This window comes from Bubalus bubalis, chromosome 2 (assembly GCF_019923935.1).
Source record: "Bubalus bubalis isolate 160015118507 breed Murrah chromosome 2, NDDB_SH_1, whole genome shotgun sequence".
NCBI lineage: Eukaryota > Metazoa > Chordata > Mammalia > Artiodactyla > Bovidae > Bubalus > Bubalus bubalis.
Window position 1 is genome coordinate 151,692,493 of NC_059158.1, and position 14,559 is coordinate 151,707,051.

The 14,559-nt window shown below is 34.3% G+C and overlaps 1 protein-coding gene across 6 annotated transcripts in view; it reads right to left on the reverse strand.

The window, feature by feature from the left end:
• Positions 1-14,559, reverse strand: part of ERBB4 (erb-b2 receptor tyrosine kinase 4) — a 1,279,207-nt gene that overhangs the window by 195,530 nt on the left and 1,069,118 nt on the right. The gene's annotated exons all lie outside the window — the stretch shown is intronic.

The following is a 14,559-nucleotide window of genomic DNA, read 5'->3' on the forward strand; positions in this document are numbered from 1 at the left end:
TGGCACAATGCTATTGATTTTCCATGCAGACACATTTAGTTCTCAGAACAATCTTGTCCAACAGGTTGTTCAATTATTCTATAATTGATAAGGAGAGTAGCTTGAAAAGGATAAGCAATTTGACAATCTCCAAAAGTTACTAAGTAGTCAAGCTGGGATTTGAATCCAATTTCCACTATATCTACAGCCAAGACTCTCTCTACCATGATATCCCCTCAGAGTTGTCAATATCAGTTAGGTATCCAGGTAGACTTAGCTGATTCTCTGGTCATCATCTTAGTATTCTAACAGGAACTATCACTGATAAGATCAACCTATTAATGGAATCTTTATGGAGTGACATTCTAACAAGTGCTTTTTTTTATTATAAATAAACTGAAAACAATTTACTCTCAAATACTTAAAATTAGTCCTCCAATAATAAAATGCTGAATAACTTTTTCTGGAAGGGACTAATTCATGTCTTTATTTTCAATTCTGCACAGAAATCTATTCTAGGATGTTCTATTTAAAAATTTAAAAATTAAATTTGCCTTAAAATAGATCAGAATCCAGTAATTTTGGTAACAGCTCTTATTTAATTGTTAGGATCATGATTTTGTATAATCTGGGGAATTAATTGTTTTTCTAGACACTGCACATTCATAAAGGATGACATCTCTTGTGTTTCTAATTTGCAGGAATAATCTTAATTGACACCAATTATATTAAAGGCAAGTTATGACCAACCTAGATTGCATATTGAAAAGCAGAGACATTACTTTGCCAACAAAGGTTCATCTAGTCAAGGCTATGGTTTTTCCAGTGGTCATGTATAGATGTGAGAGTTGGACTGTGAAGAAGGCTGAGCGCCGAAGAATTGATGCTTTTGAACTCTGGTGTTGGAGAAGACTCTTTAGAGTCCCTTGGACTGCAAGGAGATCCAACCAGTCCATTCTAAAGGAGATCAGCCCTGGGTGTTCTTTGGAAGGAATGATGCTAAACCTGAAACTCCAGTACTTTGGCCACCTCATGCAAAGAGTTGACTCATTGGAAAAGACTCTGATGCTGGGAAGGATTGGGGGCAGGAGAAGGGGATGACAGAGGATGAGATGGCTGGAAGGCATCACTGACTTGATGGACGTGAGTTTTAGTGAACTCTGGGAGTTGGTGATGGACAGGGAGGCCTGGCATGCTGCGATTCATGGGGTCGCAAAGGGTCGGACACGACTGAGCGGCTGAACTAAACTGAACTGATATTAAAGGCACAGAGGAGCCTGGTGGGCTGCAGACCATGGGGTCGTGAAGAGTCGGACACAACTGAGCGACTTCACTTTCACTTTTCACTTTCATGCATTGGAGAAGGAAATGGCAACCCACTCCAGTGTTCTTGCCTGGAGAATCCCAGGGATGGGGGAGCCTGGTGGGCTGCCGTCTATGGGGTCGCACAGAGTCGGACACGACTGAAGTGATTTAGCAGCAGCAACAACAAACAATCGAATAAAATTAGGAAAACCCTCCCTTAATAACTAATAAAATATCTCAAATATACCTCTGGTAAAGCAGGCTGAATTGTGTTCTTTACGATTCATTCAAGATACTGAGTGACTTTAATTAAATCTCCATTTTTCAGTTACAACTCTCATATTCATATAAGATAATTCATATATAGAAATCATTTGTCCTATCATTTCTTATCTTCTCTACTTTTTATAATGAACTTAATTATTACCATCAGATATATTCAATTTTGAAACCATGATTTATATGCAAGTTCTTATATTAAATATTCATGTCAATGTTATTTTAATATTCTACACCAATCCTGATGTCAAGGGCATTCAGTTAGAGGCAATCACTAGTAAAAATCTGCATTAATGTTATTGATGCTTCTATGTTTTTAATATAGTAGCAGTAAATAATATTACCACCTACTGATGCAAAAGGAGTTAAATAAACCCTGAAAGAATATATACGGTGTCATAAAAGACCCCCACTGCTAATGTCTTTGCTTCAGGAGGCTTGAGTCACAGGAATGTGTGATTTTGTGGTTAGACACACACTGTGCAAGAGTGAGAAAGTGGCAGTGGAAAGAAAGGTACCTCATAAAAAATCTCTGCAAGAAGGCATCCAATCCTGACCTGGCATTTGACACCAGCCACTGAAAATTAACCAATATTTTAGAAATAGAATGGTAACTGAGATCTCTATAATGACTGTCCTAGGAAAGGTCAATTCATGGCCATTATATTCATCATCAGAAAACTCAAACAGTAATGCAGAGTACTATGATGGTTATTTTGATTAAATATTACAGTATTAATAATTGTATGGAGTTTTAGGAGTATTCATAGGAAATAGCTAGCCATTCTTTCATTCAAAAACTTATGCTCATTATTGACTAAAGGTTATTATATATGCTTCACCAGGATACAAAATTTAGAGAGACATATATTCAACTTATAAATAGACAGTGTCCTAGTAGAAGTCTTTAAATTTTAGCAAAAATAGGTTGTGAACTTTAATGACAATTATGATACATATTTATGATCTAAAACTCCTATAATAATCTATTGAAGACAGAGATTATCTTCTAAATGAATTGAGGGGAAAAAATAAAATAAAACCTCTGTTGAGAAGAAAAACCTGAGTGTGGATATTAATATGTGGGAAGAACCTGTTATAAAAGAATAAATAACATGGGTTGGTGGTGTGACAAAAAATAGGGGTAAGCACTGATTCAGGCAAAACTTCTTTCCAGAGTCTGTTCTGCCTTTTCCTAGTAACATCATCAGAAGCAAGTCAAAACCTCAGGTTTCTTGGCTGTATAAAGCTGAGGATTAAATAATGCTCATCTTGTATAACAGCAGTTTCACATAATATATGGGACAGGGTCTACCACAGAGTCTGGAACCTATCAGTTAGCCAACATAACATTGCTTTCTTCCTAGAATGAAGGAAGTGGGAAAATGTTACATGCATGGGGAATACAAATAGATCAACTTACAGGGAGCATCTGGCACATGACAAAACACAGCAAAGAATAAGACTGGAAAGGGAGGCTGGTACTAGGGCTTGTAAACTCCTGCTCAAATGACAAGCTGACATTTGGATTTTATTCTCTCAAAAATCCTTGATGAAGAAATTCATGTAATATGGCAGCACTATTCCCAGGAAAAATCATAGGGAAAGTGTCTAAAGGCCGAGAGGTGAGGAAGCTGCTATCCACAAATAAGGTAATGAGGTTCTAGCACAGTGCATCCTAAAAAATATCAAATAAATGCCTAGTTTGTCAAACACTTTTTACAAAAGGGTCTTCAGGTTTTGTCTTTTGTGATTCAGGCTAGGATTTCCCACTTCATGTTTAAAAATCCCAAACTTTCAATAAGTAACAGAGAATATTGAGGAATTTATTCTGTGCATGATAAAAGCCTGATCTTGGAGAAGGAAATGGCGACCCAATCCAGTATTCTTGCCTGGAGAATCCCTTGGGCAGAGGAGCCTGGCTAGCTACAGTCCATGGGGTCACAAAGGTCAGACACGACTTAGTGACTAAACCACCACCACAAGTTAAGATAAAAGAAACAAGAACGATGGAGTATTATTCAGCCATTAAAAAGAATACATTTGAATCAGTTCTAATGAGGTGGATGAAACTGGAGCCTATTATACAGAGTGAAGTAAGCCAGAAAGAAAAACACCAATACAGTATACTAACGCATATATATGGAATTTAGAAAGATGGTAACAATAACCCTGTGTACGAGACAGCAAAAGAGACACTGATGTATAGAACAGTCTTATGGACTCTGTGGGAGAGGGAGAGGGTGGGAAGATTTGGGAGAATGGCATTGAAACATGTAAAATATCATGTATGAAATGAGTTGCCAGTCCAGGTTCGATGCACGATACTGGATGCTTGGGGCTGGTGCACTGGGACGACCCAGAGGGATGGAATGGGGAGGGAGGAGGGAGGAGGGTTCAGGATGGGGAACACATGTAAACCTGTGGCGGATTCATTTTGATATTTGGCAAATCTAATACAGTTATGTAAAGTTTAAAAATAAAATAAAATTTAAAAAAAAAAATAAAAAAAAAAAAAAAAAAAAAAGAAACAAGAACGAAAAAACTTTCCCCCTTCTTTCTGGAGAGAGAGACTCTCTTTCAGTTCTCCTTCCTTGAAGTGGGAAAGGATTTGCATCCAATATGAATAGAATTTTGCTTCTCAGCAACTCTCTTTCTTCTTATCATTTCTCCAACTCATATTTTTCTCATAATCTACTTTATCCCATGGCACCATTTTTTCCCACCAGATATCATAATAATATTGTTCAGTCTGGCACATTGCTATGGTCACACATTTTCTCTGCCTGACACAGGCATAACAATTACTCATTGATTTTCTACAAAACAACTCTGAAAAAGACAAAAAATTTACAATATTCAGTTGTCAATGGAATATCTAATAATGTGTCAGTTCTTTATAGATATATATAGGGACAGCTCTTTGAGGTTAGATGCAATGACTTTTGTTTGTAGTCTCTATTATTTGCTGCTATGTTGTTTTCCTATCCCCTATGTAAGTCAAGGGAAGTGAAAGTCTCTCAGTCACGTCTGACTCTTTGCGATCCCATGGACTATACAGTCCAAGGAATTCTCCAAGACAGAATAATGGAGTGGGTAGCCATTTCCTTCTCCAGGAATCTTCCCAACCCAGGGATCGAACCCAGGTATCGCACATTGCAGGCAGATTCTTTACCATCTGAGCAACCATGTAAGCCCATACATTCCGTCTCAGTTGAATCTGATTCTTAGAAGAAGGACTAACGTTATGGTCATCAGAACCTAAACAATGTAGATAATATTTGCACAGGGCTTTCAGAAATTCTGGAATCCATAATAATGAAAAGGATCAACAGAAGAAAAGATTAGTAGAATAGTCACAGAGTTTGTTATATCCCTACATAGGGGATTTTATATATATATATAATATACACACATATATTATATATATAAATGGTATAAGAGTATATAAATGGTTTACAAATGGTATGCAAAACCCATTCAAAAATAAATTCTTCGTTTTAGGTATTTTAAGTGAAATTGATATAAATTAAAATTCACAGATGTGTTAAAACTTATAGTGGAACATTGTAACCTGATATTTACTTATTAGATCCCTAGGGGAGCTAATGTGTATATGTATATATATAGAGGGATATAACAAACTACAAATATATATAACCAACCAGAAATCCCTATGTAGGGATATAACAAACTCTGAGGCTATTCTACTAATCTTTTCTTCTTTTAATCCTTTTCATTATTATATATTTCAGAACTTCTGAAAGCCCTGTGTAAATATTATCTAAATTTTTAAAATTCTAATGACCATAACATTAGTCCTTCTTCTAAGAACCACACTGAACTGAGATGGAATGGTCCTAGAAGACTAAATACGATTTTTGAGAGCTAACAAATCAAAATTTAAAGTCACTAGTCATGATTATGGAAATTTTGGATTATTAGAAAATTTCTCTGTGGCACTTCAACTGTCAAGAAATTTCTTCAGCCTGTTGCATCAGAGGAACCAGAAAATTATTATTTATGGCAATACTTACATAGGTTACTTAGATGAAAAGTAAAGGAATTCATATATTCAGAGTAATTATTCATCAAATCTTCAAATCGTATGCAAAACCCATTCAAAAATAAATTCTTCATTTTTAGGTATTTTAATTAAAATTGATATAAATTAAAATTTACAGATGTTTTAAAATTTGTAGTGGAACATCATAACCTGATATTTATTTCAATTTTTAAAATCATAATTTAGAGAAATCCAGTTTTATAAGGTTCTTCTAAACCAATTTCAGTGATTTTTAAGTATAAACTATGCAATTAAATGCTAAGTGTGATTAAAGACACAACATACTTGAAGATATCTGCAATGTCAGTACAGAGTTATGGTGCTTTTTAGCATTAAAGCTTTTTTTGCACATCTAATATATTTTCTTTGCAAATGTGATGGAAATATTTAATTGCTTCATTTAGTAGTTATCAGATAACTTTAGATGGCTTTGAACATGAATAGATATTATGGTTATGAGCTATAAGTTATAACAATATAGTGTACTTCTCAGAAAGTAAAAGTGTTAGTTGCTCAGTGGTGTTGACTTTTTGTGGCCCCATGGACTCTAGCCTGCCAGTCTCCTCTGTCCATGGAATTCTCCAGGCAAGAATACTGGAGTGGGTAGCCATTTCCTTCTCCAGGGGATCTTCCTGACCCAGGGATAGTACTTGGGTCTCCTGCATTGCAGGTAGATTCTTTACTGTCTGAGTCACTAATGAAAAACAAAGATTTACTTAGCACTTAACGACGTATTCAAGTCTTAGTCTAAAAATATGAATGAATTACATAAACAGTTTCATTTCATAAATTTTCATGTTTTCAGTGTTAACTTAGATAAAAATAAACACACACACACACACATACAAAATAACCCACATTGTTATCAGTCCTTACATTGTGACAAGCATTCTATTTTCAGATAGTACCATTGGATGGTGGGATGATGGAGAAGAACAAATTTCAATACTTTTTTCTTAAATTTTAGAACAACTCTGTTAAATAGAAGCCAGAGCCAAACACATCAAAAAATCATGTGTTTATTAAAATTAATTTAGGAATTATTTATATTCTCAAGATTTTGAGAGAAGAGTACAGTAAATTATACTTTGGTAACTATTACACTTTTAATAGGGCTTCCCTGGTGACTCAGATGGTAAAGAATCCGCCTGCAATGCGGGAGATCTGGATTCAGTCCCCAGGTTGGGAATAAGCCCTGGAGAAGGGAATGGCTATCCACTTCAGCATTCTTGCCTGCAGAATTCTACGGACAGAAGAACCTGGCAGGCTACAGTCCATGGGGTTGCAAAGAGTCCGACACAACTGAGTGACTTTCACTTTCTTAATAGTTATATTTTCTAAAATAAAATAAAAATAAACTCTATTCAATAATGTATCCATCGTGAAAAGTTAGAATATAGTGATTATAAGAAATGAATATCTGTAGAAGTGTATTCTCTTTTAATGTTAAAAATGCAAGAGAAATAAAGCTGAAAACATATTTTTGTAGGTATATGTTAATATAAACAATGTAATTGATGGGCAGAGAGATAAGAGAAGGGTCATAGAGGTAATTTTTTGTCAAATATACTAATTAAAAATATTTTCTATTTGTTTCTGAATTCTAAAAATGTTCACTGGAAATCAGAAATTATTCTTTTGATTTTCTCCCTTAGGTTTTCTTTAATAGTGGAAATCAAATAATTTAAAAGGCAATTTGAACTTCTACTTTTCATTTGGCTAGGCATTTTGTTGAGAAGAGTAAAAAATGTATTATGAAAAGAAAGATATTACACTAGATATTTTCCTTTCCTCATTAATTTTAAAGTAATTGCAAGAGCAAAAGCCATGCCTATTGTGCATGTCTGAACAGACTCAAGGAAGATCCAATTACAAACTGATATGTTTTCAACACACAGAGCTTTGCATAGTTTATTCAGGTGTACCTCCAAAAGGAAATATTTCTTTGATTTTGTTAAATCAACATCAGGTTTCATTTAAGCCAGTAATTTTCAAATATATTTATATCATCTATTGGCATTTGGTGCTTTTTTGTTTATAATTCCTAGGTACACATATAAAATATTTGATGCTAAAGATGAACAATTCATTGGGTACATGATCATTTGTACATTTAAAGGTAAAATGTTCATCAAGGACATTAGAGTGGAGTACCAATAAGGTTAATAGAATAATTATACTATAAATGCTAGGACTAATCCTTTTAATATTTATCAATCCAAATGTGTAAGTCTCTACAGAGTATCTTTGATGCAGCACTTCTTTCTAGATCCCTGGAAAGGGTGTGATATATTTTGATTAAAATTATAGATAAAAATGTATTTTGAGCACTAGACTATTTTTCTGTATTACTGAATTTTAAACTTCTCCTCAGTAGTTTGAAATATGAAGATTAAAATTAACATAATATATGTGAATAAGAAACACAAAAGTATATTTCATGCTTAAGTGTTCATAAAGAAAAATGCAGATATGCATATCCTGATGTTAATATATATAACAATAAATTACATATAAAACATGTATGTATATTTTATATATGTGTGTGATATAACATAAAATTAAATCCACTTATTTCATTCTCTTTCTCCTAACATACATACATAGATCCATTTATGTTTTTTTCCTAACTATTTTGACTGTACTTTAATTATTTGTGGTACTTGGAGCTTTTTTTACTAAATGAAATTAAATTCTTTCACCATTATATTTCACATTACTATAATGTATCTCTAAAAATTATAATGATTTTATAATAAGTCAAGGCTATAAACTTACTTATGAAATAGAAAAAAAAATAAGAGGGCTGTCTTAGGTGTGAAAAGACATTCAATTTCATGAAAATGTGTTATTTTAAAGGCTACATGTAAAAACTTTCATAATTAAATAAAATCAATTTATTAACAAACTAAATCAACATGACTTTATTCACAATTGAAAGTAAAACAAAGATAATTGCTTCTGAGTATTTACAATTTAAAAAAATTGGAGTATTTAAGTATTTAAATATTTAATCATTTTAATTATTTTAATCATGTTTAATTATTTAATCATTTTATTAACTTCAATGTGATTTTTAAGATTTTTCAATACAATTTATAATTATTCACAAAGAGCTTGAATAATATAATAACATGAGCAAGTAAACTGAGAAATAAAATATTCAAGAAATAAATTTTCAAGAAAATATTTTCTAAAAATGTATAGTACGTTAGTACCAAATAAAGCAAAAGCAAGTGCCTAACTGTCATTATTCAGGCTCAGATTCTATTCTTAAATGCTTAACAAATATAAATATTTGTGTCTATAAATATTATTATACCAAAATAATTCCAAAATAAAGAGAAAATTATTAAAGTCAATTCTTAGCTTCTATGTCAATGAAAAGTTATCCTTGGTGAAATAATTAAAGTTGTGGATTTTCAGTTTACTTGGGTTGGGAATATAATTTTAAGCATCAAATACTTTTCTGTAGTATTTTTGTCATAATTAGTCAAAGTTCAAGAAATTCATATCAAAATATGCTTCTAATTTTCTCACCTTGCTTCTTACATCTCTTAACCCCATTAAATGTGATAAAATAAAATTTCATGAGTGAAATTTTGAAAGCAGTAAACCTATGAAAAATTAAAAGGTAGGGAATTCATTTCTAACCAACACACAGCATTCAGTAGACAAAAATGATATATTAATAAATTAGCATTAAAAAAATAACTGGGTATGTTATATCATAAAGATTTTAAAAGCCAAATAGCAAAGAGGAAAAATATTTGCAACACTTATCATAGGAGCTAATCTCTCTAATTATGAAGGGCTTATAGAAATTTAGAAGCAAAAGGCAACCAAATGATTTAAGAAAAAGCAAAAATCATTTATAGAAAGATAACACATTGAAAAGGAAATACAGAATTGCACTCTCTCATTCACAATAAGAGAAATGCAGGTTAAAAGTAAACAAAGTATTAAAAAATATTAGATACTGTCCTAGACTGCATTTTTTCTGGTTATCACCATATTTTATAGTAAGAAATCCTTTACTACTCCCTCCAGAATATTCCTTTTTATTTCTGCACATATTGGTTCCTAGAGAATCCATATATGAGATCTACTTCTTCTATATACATTCCTCAGATAATACATAATACCTAGAGAATTGTGTTTGAGTCTATTTTAGTTTCTTTTTAATTGCTAGTAAAGGATCTCTATTAATTCAAAATCATAGCAAAACTTAAGGATGTACAGATATTTCTCCTGGCTTTAGTTTTTCATCTCTCACATGGAATATACTATCAGTTCAGTTAAGTTCAGTTCAGCCACTCAGTCCGACTCTTTGCGACCCCATGAATCGCAGCACGCCATTATACTGATGAAAATCATCAGTTCAAGATTCATCTTTTTATCTATTCAGATGATACTTACAGGGTGCTGTCTGGAGTTGAATTAAGTCTCACCTACCTCAACTCCCCACAAAAAGATATGCTGAAGTCCTAAACTTAGTTCTTAGAGTGTGATCTTCTTTTAAAATAGAGTTGTTGCAGATACAACTAGCTAAAATGAGGTCATAGTAGAGTAGGGTGGGTCCCTAATCCAACGTAACTGGTGTCTTTGTACAAAGACAGCCATATGGAGACCAGAAACACAGGAAGAAAGCCATGTGAAGACAAGGACTAGAGTGATCCATCTACAAGCCGAGGAAGGCCTGGGGCTGTACAGGCTGGGAGAAGGAAAGATCCACCCCCTAGAGACTTCCAAGGGATTATGGTGATTGCCAATACCTTGATTTTTGGACTTCCAGCTCCAAAAACTGTGAGAAGATAAACTTTTGTTGCTTTATACAAACAAAAAAGCATAGTTCAATATCACCTGCTATTTTTTAATTTGGAAAAACATTCAAAGATTTGATAAAACCCTGTCCTCTATTTCTTTTCCATGGGGATGGTCTTGATCCCTGTCTCCTGTACAATGTCATGAACCTCTGTCCATAGTTCATCAGGCACTCTATCTATCAAATCTAGTCCCTTAAATCTATTTCTCACTTCCACTGTATAATCATAAGGGATTTGATTCAGGTCATACCTGAATGGTCTAGTGGTTTTCCCTACTTTCTTCAATTTATGTCTGAATTTGGCAGTAAGGAGTTCATGATCTGAGCCACAGTCAGCTCCCGGTCTTGTTTTTGCTGACTGTATAGAGCTTTTCCATCTTTGGCTGCGAAGAATATAATCAATCTGATTTCAGTGTTGACCATCTGGTGACATCCATGTGTACAGTCTTCTCTTGTGTTGTTGGAAGAGGGTGATTGCTATACCAGTGCGTTCTCATGAGATGTACCAGTGTGTACATCATGAGAAACGCTGGGCTGGAAGAAGCACAAGCTGGAATTAAGATTGCCGGGAGAGATATCAATAACCTCAGATATGCAGATGACACCACCCTTATGGCAGAAAGTGAAGAGGAACTCAAAAGCCTCTTGATGAAAGTGAAAGAGGAGAGTGAAAAAGTTTGCTTAAAGCTCAACATTCAGAAAACTAAGATCATGGCATCTGGTCCCATCGCTTCATGGGAAATAGATGGGGAAACAGTGGAAACAATGTCAGAATTTATTTTCTTGGGCTCCAAAATCACGGCAGATGGTGATTACAGCCATGAAATTAAAAAATGCTTACTTCTTGGAAGAAAAGTTATGACCAACCTAGATAGCATATTCAAAAGCAGAGACATTACTTTGCCAACAAAGGTCCGTCTAGTCAAGGCTACGGTTTTTCCAGCGGTCATGTATGGATGCGAGAGTTGGACTGTGAAGAAAGCTGAGTGCCAAAGGATTGATGCTTTTGAACTGTGGTGTTGGAGAAGACTCTTGAGAGTCCCTTGGACTGCAAGGAGATCCAACCAGCTAAAGGAGATCAGCCCTGGGATTTCTTTGGAAGGAATGATGCTAAAGCTGAAACTCCAGTACTTTGGCCACATCATGCAAAGAGTTGACTCATTGGAAAAGACTCTGATGCTGGGAGGGATTGGGGGCAGGAGGAGAAGGGGACGACAGAGGATGAGATGGCTGGATGGCATCACCGAGTCGATGGACATGAGCTTGAGTGAACTCTGGGAGCTGGTGATGGACAGGGAGACCTGGAGTGCTGCAATTCATGGGGTCGCAAAGAGTCGGACATGACTGAGCGACTGAAGTGAAGTGAACTGAACTGAACTGTCCTCTATTATATAGGCCATGAGACACATAGCATTAGAGCCAAGAAATGTTGGCAAACATTGCCAGTGGTAATGCCAAATGGAACATCCTGAATGGATGATAATTTGATTTTAACTACACAATTACAGACGTATTTACCTTTTGAACTGGGAATTGTACTCTTGGAAGTTCATCCTGCAGAGATGCATTACAGATATAACATAGGTTCTTCACTGTGGCATTGTTTGTAAAAACAAAAGTCTGGAAATCACCCTCTAGCAATAAGGAAAAACTAAATAAGCTGTTGTACAGCCTCAGAATATAATGATCTGAAAATTTTACAAATAAAATGAAAGTTCTATATGTTCTGTGGAAGTTATCTCTTCTTGATTTATTTCTTTAGGTGTACTTTTTAATTAAAATGCAATATCAGATCCAAAAAATGTGTCAGTCTGAAGAAAATTTTCTGGGTTCAGTTTGAAAAAAAATATAAGGAAGACAGCAAGTCTAAAAACATAAATCTAGCTAACATTTCTAGGACTTAAAAGTGAATGCCCCCATATTTTCTTAAAGAAACTTAGATCTCATGTGAAAAAAATAGGTAGCCCTTCTGAATGCCTTTTATGACTTAACTATTTGTATATTCTTTCCTATTCATACTGCTTACTTCTACTCAAAAATATGTTCCCTCAGATCCAAATTTTAACCACCAGGAGCAGCAGTCTAATTAGTTATTAATAGTATAGAATCTATCAATTTGATTTGAAACTATCAACATATATCAAAATGACTAGGTAGATTTTTAATTATGTCAGTCATAAAGTTTAAAAATCTATTGTCCAAACTAAATTCCAAATTGATCACTAAGTGAAATACCCATCATAAGCTGATTACTATTGGTTAGTTATGTTCAAAATATCTGTTTTAAATTTAGCCCTATTAAAGCTATCTAAGTTCAATCATCAGGACAGAACATCTGATCAATTTGTGATGAGAGTGGTTAGCATTCATTTCTGAATTATCATTGTAAAAACTAATAAATTGGCCAGTAGACATAATTTAAAACTATTGAGTTACAATTATGAGGCATGATAATACTATTCATTTTTGAATACACATATATATTCTGTTTCTAGAATAGAAATTTCAGTAGAAAAATAGTGTACTCAGAATGAGGAAGAGTTCTTATGCTAAAGATAAATATATTTCCAAGTAATTTATACTAAAAATGTCTATAAGGAGAGGTTACTCATTTAAAGTGAAAACTTGCTGTCTTGTCATGGGGAAGGAGAACAAGCAACTTAAGAACTTCTTGGAACTTTCTCTACAATAATGATAATAATCTTAAATAATCTAATTATTTTCATCAAAGATGATCTTAAAATACTTAGAGTAATTGACTACACTTTCCCTATAAAAATCACTCATGGGGTCTGTTATCATGGTATTAGCAACCAAAATGTTACAACTACAGAATTTTCTAGAGGTTATTCAGTAGATAAACACAGATACTGATTCTTCCTGTACATAATTGCAACCTTTGGGGTATGTGGAGCATTATTATTTAATTATTCAAATAAGTTCCTTGATTTTGATCAGAATTACATGAAAAATGACTATTCAAATTTTCAAAGTATACATTGTGAACATCTAGTTATCTGCCAAAGGGAGCTGGGGTAGGATAGGGAAGGGAGAATACATTCATTGAACATATAAGGTTCTTTTTAATTTTTTTCCTGGCTTATCTTTCCGGCTTTATCTCTTGTCACTTCACCCAATTAACTATGTTTCTAGACAGATTTTTTGATGCAACTTTAAATATGCCAGGCTTTTGTATTACATCATATTGATGATACAAGACAAATCTGTTTTACCGAAGGACATGAAAAATGCAATGAGTCCACTGTCCCCTAAACCTATCTAAACCAAATCCATATCAAAAGAATGAGTTTGAATCTTAACTTTTACACAACTCTCAAAAGTATTAGTATATACTGTTTGTTCTCTGAAGCACAAAATATAGCATTTTACATTATTCTATATTGTTTTTTCCAAAGTATACTAAACTTCCCCCATCACATACAGAGTTAGTTAAGCATGTTGTATCAGTCATGTCTTATGTCATACAAAGATACTTTGACAGTTAACATTCCTTGTTATGTAGTTGTTACCCAGAAACAGGCTAATTTATTGATAGAAGCTGATGTAAAAGGACCACTAACCAGAATCCCCTTCAAGGAAGGACATATTGTCCCAGCACCTGAGAGTGCCGCTGGCAGACTGCTGCTGCTAAGTCGCTTCAGTCGTGTCCGACTCTGTGCAACCCCATAGATGGCAGCCCACCAGGTTCCCCGTTCCTGGGATTCTCCAGGCAAGAACGCTGGAGTAGGTTGTCATTTCCTTCTCCAATGCAGGAAAGTGAAAAGTGAAAGTGAAGTCACTCAGTCGTGTCCGACTCTTAGCGACCCCATGGACTACAGCCTACCAGGCTACTCCGCTTCCACCAAATCATCTTTCAAAGATTTCCTTAGCTGCACAAAGCCATTTCATTTAAATCTACCCCCCTTCCAGGTCTATCCACCTCTATCAACTTGCATGCCCACTTGGGGCAACGTTGATGGTTAATTTTAGCTCCAGAACTATTAAAGGAGGACAAACAAGGCTGTTATCAGGCCTGAATCAGAGCTTCATTTCTCTCTCTGTCCAATCCTGCTTTCTCCTCTCCACTCGACCATAGTTATTAATC